This window comes from Lactuca saligna, chromosome 8 (genome assembly GCF_052625555.1).
Source record: "Lactuca saligna cultivar CGN05327 chromosome 8, ASM5262555v1, whole genome shotgun sequence".
NCBI lineage: Eukaryota > Viridiplantae > Streptophyta > Magnoliopsida > Asterales > Asteraceae > Lactuca > Lactuca saligna.
The window spans coordinates 263,059,931-263,067,552 of NC_136424.1; the positions used below are offsets into that span (position 1 = coordinate 263,059,931).

The 7,622-nt window shown below is 31.5% G+C and overlaps 1 long non-coding RNA gene and 1 pseudogene across 2 annotated transcripts in view; both read right to left on the bottom strand.

The window, feature by feature from the left end:
• Positions 1 to 2,447: 2,447 nt before the first annotated feature.
• LOC145011769 (uncharacterized) overlaps positions 2,448 to 7,622 on the bottom strand; it is a 6,436-nt gene continuing 1,261 nt past the window's right edge. Inside the window, exons 3-4 of the long non-coding RNA XR_013664245.1 lie at positions 6,896 to 6,981; positions 2,448 to 3,036 (exon numbers count right to left, since the gene is read on the bottom strand). This is a non-coding gene — a long non-coding RNA (uncharacterized LOC145011769). The remainder of the gene's footprint in view (positions 3,037 to 6,895; positions 6,982 to 7,622) is intronic.
• Positions 3,843 to 6,354, bottom strand: LOC145008457 (mitochondrial metalloendopeptidase OMA1-like; annotated as a pseudogene). The gene is made up of 4 exons (XR_013663456.1): positions 6,295 to 6,354; positions 5,241 to 5,940; positions 4,647 to 4,795; positions 3,843 to 4,396 (listed from the first exon to the last, which is right to left on the bottom strand). The product of XR_013663456.1 is annotated as a mitochondrial metalloendopeptidase OMA1-like (transcript).

Consider the following 7,622-nt stretch of genomic DNA (forward strand, 5'->3'; position numbering starts at 1 on the left):
TCCAGATAAATCAAGAGATTATAAATTCATCATGTTTCCAATGTCGTCTGGAATACCCCCACTCAGATGATGATTATTAGCAAGTGAAATTGGTTCAACAGTATTTCTCCAACAAATCGATTGCTTGAAAGGTTCATGTTAAAAACCATATACCCAGTTCCTTTATATTCAAGATCAACACCTTCCATGAAATCCTCAACATTCTCATCATTGTCTGACAAACTCACTTGCAGAGTACAGAATGTCACTTTAATTAACCATGCTAATAAACTTTCTTACACAAAGTTGGATGGTTCCCTTTAAGTTGGTTTGTGCAACATCCAAAATTTGTAGATTTGAAGCTTTGCACACCGACCAAGGAATTCTTGAGGTGATGTTATTTTTGTGTAACCTCAAAACTACCATATATATATATATATATATATATATATATATATATATATATATATATATATATATATATATATATATATAGGGTTAGGTTATTTTGTTTTCACTATCTATTGTGTGCATGTATGATTGATTCTGGACCAATCATTTTAGTTATTTTAAGAAAGTAATTAATGCATATTACATGTTGAAAATATAATGAATATTAATTACATCTTCAACATTTAATATGCATTAATTACTTTCTTAAAATAACTAAAATGATTGGTCCAGAATCAGTCATACATGCACACAATAGATAGTGAAAACATTTGAACCTAACTCTCTCTCTCTCTCTCTCTCTATATATATATATATATATATATATATATATATATATATATATATATATATATATATAAGTTCTTCCGAAACCCATTATGGGTATATTTTGAAAGGATCATATGAACCAACAGAAAAGATATGGTTTAGCAATAGGATCAAGCGAATAACACCAACTCTTTTTTGACTTTCATAGTTAACCAAGACGTTTCTTTTCCTCAAAATTGAAGTTCATTTTACAAGTTCTTCATCTATGATGTTGAAATCAACCTACTGTGTTTCTTGTGTTTGGAATGTTAAAGGATTTATATTATTTTGTTTCGAGGAGTGATGTATTTTTTATTTTTGGCATTTGAGTATTAATTTTACTTTTAATTTTGTTTGAATACTAAGATTGATGTTTGGATTTTGCATTGATTTAGGGTTCTTTTTATCTGGACATGAAAACGATGAAGAAATGGAGAAGATAAGGGTAAAATAGACATTCTAATATATTTAATCGTTGGGTTGTTAAAGTTGACGAGCTGGAACAAAAAATGTTATGAAATAGTGAAATAAGGACCAAAATTGCAACCCAATTTCTATAAGAACCAAAACATTAAGAAAAAAAAAACAGCTAAAGGCAAGTACCAAAAATATAATTTACTCTTCTTTTATTTATTTTTTTTTGGTTTGGAATAATTGGTTTTTAATTTTGATCAATATTGTAGAACTCGTTACTCGATACCTCTTCGACCGACTACCGAGTAGCGAATACTCAGGAGTACTTGGATTCGGTAATTCATGTAGAAATATTTTTAGGGAAATTATATATGTCAAAATCATAAGTTGATTGAAATATATAATAAAATTAGATACATGTGAATACAAAAAAGCTAAAAAACACATAATGATCACACTTCATGAATAATTACTGAAAATTTAAGATATATATGTAGTAATAATCACATGTGTGTGTTCAACAATAAATCATTAAGTATATTATACATATTAATCACTGAGTTGACCGCATTTTACAACACTACTCAGTTCAGTAAGAGCTGATCAGGGAGTACTCGAGATTCTATAACTCACATCGGTAAGTGGCTGAGTAGCGAGTACTCGAAGGAGTAATCGGCCAACTCGACGAGTTTTACAAAACTGATTTTAATAAAAAAAAATCAGCTAAATACAAGGACCAAAAATGCAGTTAACTCTTCCTTTTTTGAATACTTGAAAATATGTTGGTAAAATACCATGATATAGAAAGCAAATTTATTATCTCTCTTAATTTTGATAAAACACCTTATTTTTTTGTCATTTAAGTCACTGAACTTATAAAACACTAGGTTTAATAACAAAGATGACCAGTTTAAGGGATAACATCTCGGTTGTCACGCCGCAAAGCAAAGGTTGTGATTAACTGATTGCTTTCCAATAGTTGTTGATTTATACAAAAAATAAACTCAAATAGCGAAGAAAAAAAAAGAGATTTTAACAATTAACAGTGGCACACTAAACCAGATTGGAGTTTTTGAAGCATTAAATGTGATTCATTATCTCTTAAAAAATTTCTACACCTTCTCACTTCAAGCTCAACTTTTTAACACTTTTTGATGTACATATTCACAGTCAACTTTATACCGATAAATTTACAAGTTTTTTATCCACAGAACGTAGTCATACACGATAATAAAGCAACGGTTTTGCAAAATACAATAATAATCTTCACGTGCAAAATATACTGAACATGCATATTGTATACATACTAGAAGGTCATATTATTATTTTTTTCATTTAAACATCATAAGCATCATATCATGACCAAATAACATGCCCCTAGATCTTATAAGTCTACACTATATGAATCATAACATGTCTTTAAAGGTTTGCTGACCTTTCTTGTTGGTTTGTTGGCCAAGGTCCCACCTTATTTCATATTTTTTGGTGGGACAAAAAGTTAAATTTGCATTTCATTAAGTCCCTATCTAATATATTACAAACATAAAATCCAAACAGTAGTTACAAAAAAGCACAGTAGTGGTATCAGAAAGCAAAATAACGATTTATAAGTGCTTGCATTCCAGAGGATCTAAGATACCTAAATTCCCCAATTCACCAGTAAAGCTGTTGTCATTCAGTTTTAACCAAATTAAAGAATTAGAAGCTACAAAACTCGGAATGACATCGGACAACTGATTGGAGCTAAGTATCATGGCTTCCAATTAAGCTTTTCAGATTCTTTGGGAATTTTGCCGGTTAATGAATTTGTGGAAAGATGAAGATATTCTAGATCTGTCCTTCTGCATAATGACCTTGAAATCGACTCATTGAAAAAGTTATTTCCTACAAGTAATGAAGAAACAAATCCAAACCATTAGGAAGATTTGTCAAAGGTCCGCTGAGATTGTTGTAAGAGAGATCTAGGAAAGGAATGATGGGCTAGGCAGCCTTAGACAAATCCAATTCACAAAGATTCCTTTGATTTCGTAGCCACTGTGGAAATCCATTTCTAATATTGCAAGAACAGAGTCGAAGAGATGCCAACTGGAATGGAGGTATCCAGTCACGTGAAACAACTTATTTTCATGTATGTGTATTATAGCATCCACCACAGCATTGTATTTTCTATCTTTTTTCTTATTATATCCCTTGTTTTAAGTTAGTGACGATGGAGGAAGTAGTGGCGGAGGTGGTAAGACATTAAAGAAGATTTAATAACAAATTCAAACGTAGTTAGGGCAAATTGGTCATTTTAAAATTTTAACAGTGCACTGTTAAAGTTGATTATTCAGGGACCAAAAACGTTATAAAACACTTTAATAAGTACCGAAATTGCAAAAAAAAAAAATCCTATTTGACCTGATCCAAAAAAGAACATCTAAAGACAGGGACAAAAAATGTAATTTAGTCATAAAACAATAAAAACAAAGCTACAATATTGGAAGACTTGTAAGTCGATGGAAATTTATGTCCAAAATCTAATTATATGTCCTTTATTAGTCACGTCAATAGAAGACAAGTTGTATAATTTTCAGTCTAAATTTTCATATTGTATATTAATTACATTTAAATAAAACTATTGTTGCATGCTAGAACTCATGTCTTTAAGGATTTTATACGTTTAGTTGCAACACCAACGATCCTTAATGTGTATAAGATGTGTGTTGACTTAAACAGAAAGTTGATTACATGAAAATATAAATTGTATTTTTCTGTCAAACATGACACATGATATCATGAAACCTTTTAGGTTTACACCAGTCACCTCTATAGTGGTATTAACTCATTGACATGGAAGACTTGGAAAATAATGGATAAATTTTATCTACAAACTTGTATTCTTTTGGGATTAGACTATTTGTCTTTTTCTATTGTAGCACCCCATTTATTCTTGTTTCTATTAGTTTTTCTATATGTTTTCAAAAATTTATGAGTGATGGTTTCTGGTTTGAATAGAATATGTATAGGCTATAGGAAAAAACCATCAATCTCTCTACCTACCATGGCCTCTCGATATATTACACTTGCCTCAGATAGCAATTTGCTTCTCCTCTTTCCAGATGGATGGGTAGAAAGGTAATCTCGCAATGCCGAATCACCTGAAACTTGACCCAACTTCTCAAATACCTTTGGTGCGACCCGCGGGTCATACCCAGCTGAAGCCATCAACAGCAGCCCTATGTAATCAGCCTCAATCTCCATCCTATATATATCCAACATACAAAGATTCAATCAACAATTTCTACCTCCAAATAACAAATTATTTTGAAGTGACTAATGACCATTTTACCCTTACATTTCAACAAAAACAAATTTCACAAGATTTATTAGTTTTAACAATATTCAAGTCATTATGCCCACGTTAGGTCAAAAAGAAACAGTCATGTATAGCTGTGTAAAGAAAAAAAAAAAAAAACAAGTCTGATCTCATGATAAATAAATTTAAAACATACCTCCTGGAGAAAGGAAGCTTAAGCAAAAGATTTGACATGGTGTTTACAAGATCTGGCATGACAAATTGATACAAAATTAACTGCCCGATTGTGAACCAGAGGTTCTTTGTAATCTGTTCAGCTGCATGTCTTGCTACAGCATGTGCAACCTACAACCATATTAATGTTTAGCAAAAAGACAAAATACATTTTTGACCATTAACTAAATGTCTAAAGAACCCTTTGACTTTATTTGTAGTGACAATGGTCAAGTGAGTAACCTAGATCAAGATCTTGTTGAGAAAAGAAATATGGGGAAATTATCATGAAATGGGAGAAATCCATTTTTTTTTTCTTGGGTGTGATTGATAAATAAAAATGTTATATGCAAAAAATAGCATTCAACTAATCCTTTTAACTACTTCCCACCTCATTATTCATTTCTTACCATATCCTATCAAGTCATTTCTTAACAAATATTAAACAAAAATGATGATCATTACAAAGTACATATAAATAATCATACTAGTTCTTAATACAAAAATAGTCATATACATTCTGTATATACATATATGAATGAATTTAATTCATATGAAAAGGTGAATAAAAACATACCTCATGTCCAATAATGGTGGCAATCTCTTCATCAGTTCTAAAATGCTCTAATAACCCTGTAAATACAACAATCTTTCCACCAGGCAAACAAAAAGCATTTACAACGTGGTCATTCACTACCAAAACTTCCCAATTTAACCCCTCCAAATGACCATTAGCCGATTTCCCCCCCTTTTCTTTCCCCTTCTTCCGACTTTGATCCACCCACATATCATTAAGAACCTCATTTTTTTCCTTGCTCTTTCTTCAATCCTCTTTGCAATGCTTCGATTATGTCCTTTGAAATCAATCTCACCCTAACGCTTTCTGGGTGCATCGCATGTAGAATTTTTCCTTTGAACCCGACCTTCATGTTCTTAAACCGAGACTCACCAATCGTTCTCTCCAAATTTTTCGACAACAAAACAAGATGCCTCCGTTTTGTGTAAGGAATCGTCTCAACATTCCCAAAATATACGGTTATCCCAATTCCAGATCCCACTAACACAGCTATCAAAATGTTCTTGGGGTTATCAGACCATCTTTTGTATCCGCGAGGCTTGAAATGCCTAACTTGTCGTGAATCAACATAGTAATATCTATTACCAGTTGCATATAATCGAGAGTTTAAGCTTCTATCAACACGTACAGGTGGAAACAGAGAAATTTTCGAAACCCTAAGAGGGTAATATGCACTAGAAGTAAGCTTACTCAATTGATTCTATGGTTGATAACAGAACCTGTGTTTCGGATTCTGCTTTTGGGAGTTTTTAATCTGAAGGTGAAGTAACTAGAAATTGCATCAAAACCTAGTTTTGACCTTCTATACCATGTCATTTTTTGAGCTTATAAAGAAAACCAAAGTAGAGAGAAGCGACGTCGATCAAAATAAGCTTTGTAGAGTGTAGAAGGCAATAGATGGTTGGCGTAAAAGAGCTTGTTGTACAAAAAACAACAATGGCGTGATTCGGCATACAGAAATCCAGAAAGGGAGAAAACTGAAACTTCAAAAGGGAAAATGGATTGAATTAACAAATGCCCCCTACAACTACTTTTTAAGGGTCAAATATTATACATGTGTCAATTTTAGTACATCTTCTCTTCCAAAGGCCACGTGTTTCAATTTGAATGTCATGTTGCGATACCATATCTTTTAGTTATTGCAAGGCTTGCAAAGTTTGAAGATTCCAACTTAAAAACCTCGTGGCTATCATTGTATTTGTTATCTAAATAGATGGAAAATACATTTCTTATTTGTTAAATAAGAGTAATTTTACATGATGATGATGATGATGATGATGATGATGATGATGAATAACAATTAAAATTTGATACTTATGTTGCATATAACAATATGTATACTTTATGAATCTCTTTGATATCATTATGATTAAACTTACAAACAAACCAACAAGAATTTGAATAGTGTCTTTGTACTTAGATCCTTGTAAAATCAAGAATAATCCTAAAAGTTGATTTATAATAAAGACCACTTTCGACCTTCTAAAGATGACAAGGGAATTGGTGGTCTTCAATGTGTATTTTTATGCGTATCAAATATATATAATTTTCATACTAACAAATCCTACAAACATGTTTTAGTATCACCGATAACATACAATAATAAAAAGTGGCAAAAGACATTTTATATAAGAACAACATTTAAGGGTACTAACCTTTAGTCGAGGCTCCAATTCGCCATATTATGTTGTTGGCAAAGTCTTCTTATTTAGTAAGACATTCAATAAGATCAACAAGTCACCTGCTGAAACACAAAAGCAATCAGCATAAACACTTGATACCACCCAATTTGATGATGATGATGAAAAACAAACATGCTTTTTCATTACTATCATATACCAAGTTCATTATAATACATAAATGGTCTCTAAATTCATGAACATGTAGTCATGTTCAAAACAAAATGGAAATGCACAAAAAAACCATCACTCCGAAAAGTTAACTCAGTATGCAAAATTTTAGTATTTCTATGTTTTCCTTCTGCCTATTGCTTAGATTTTACTTTTCAAACAGTAGTTAATAGGCACAAACATGTGGATTTTAGGGAATATGTGATAAAAAGGTATTTTGAAAAGATTATGTGGGCATGCGACAGCTCATCAAGAATCAAGATCCGTTTAAAGCATGGTAAATCATTATCCAATCAAAGATAAAAACCGGAATATCAACATTTTGATTTGAAGTAAACTCACAAAGAGATTGATTCATTATGAATTTGTAAAAGGAAAAGAATACAGTTATAGAAGTCTTCAGTATTGTGTATACATAATATTAATCCTTCACAACTCCAATATAACTAAGCCACTTGGTGTGTCGATGGTTTTAAGTTGTAGAGAGACATTTCATGTACTTGTATTGCTGCAATGACAAATACTCTACAAC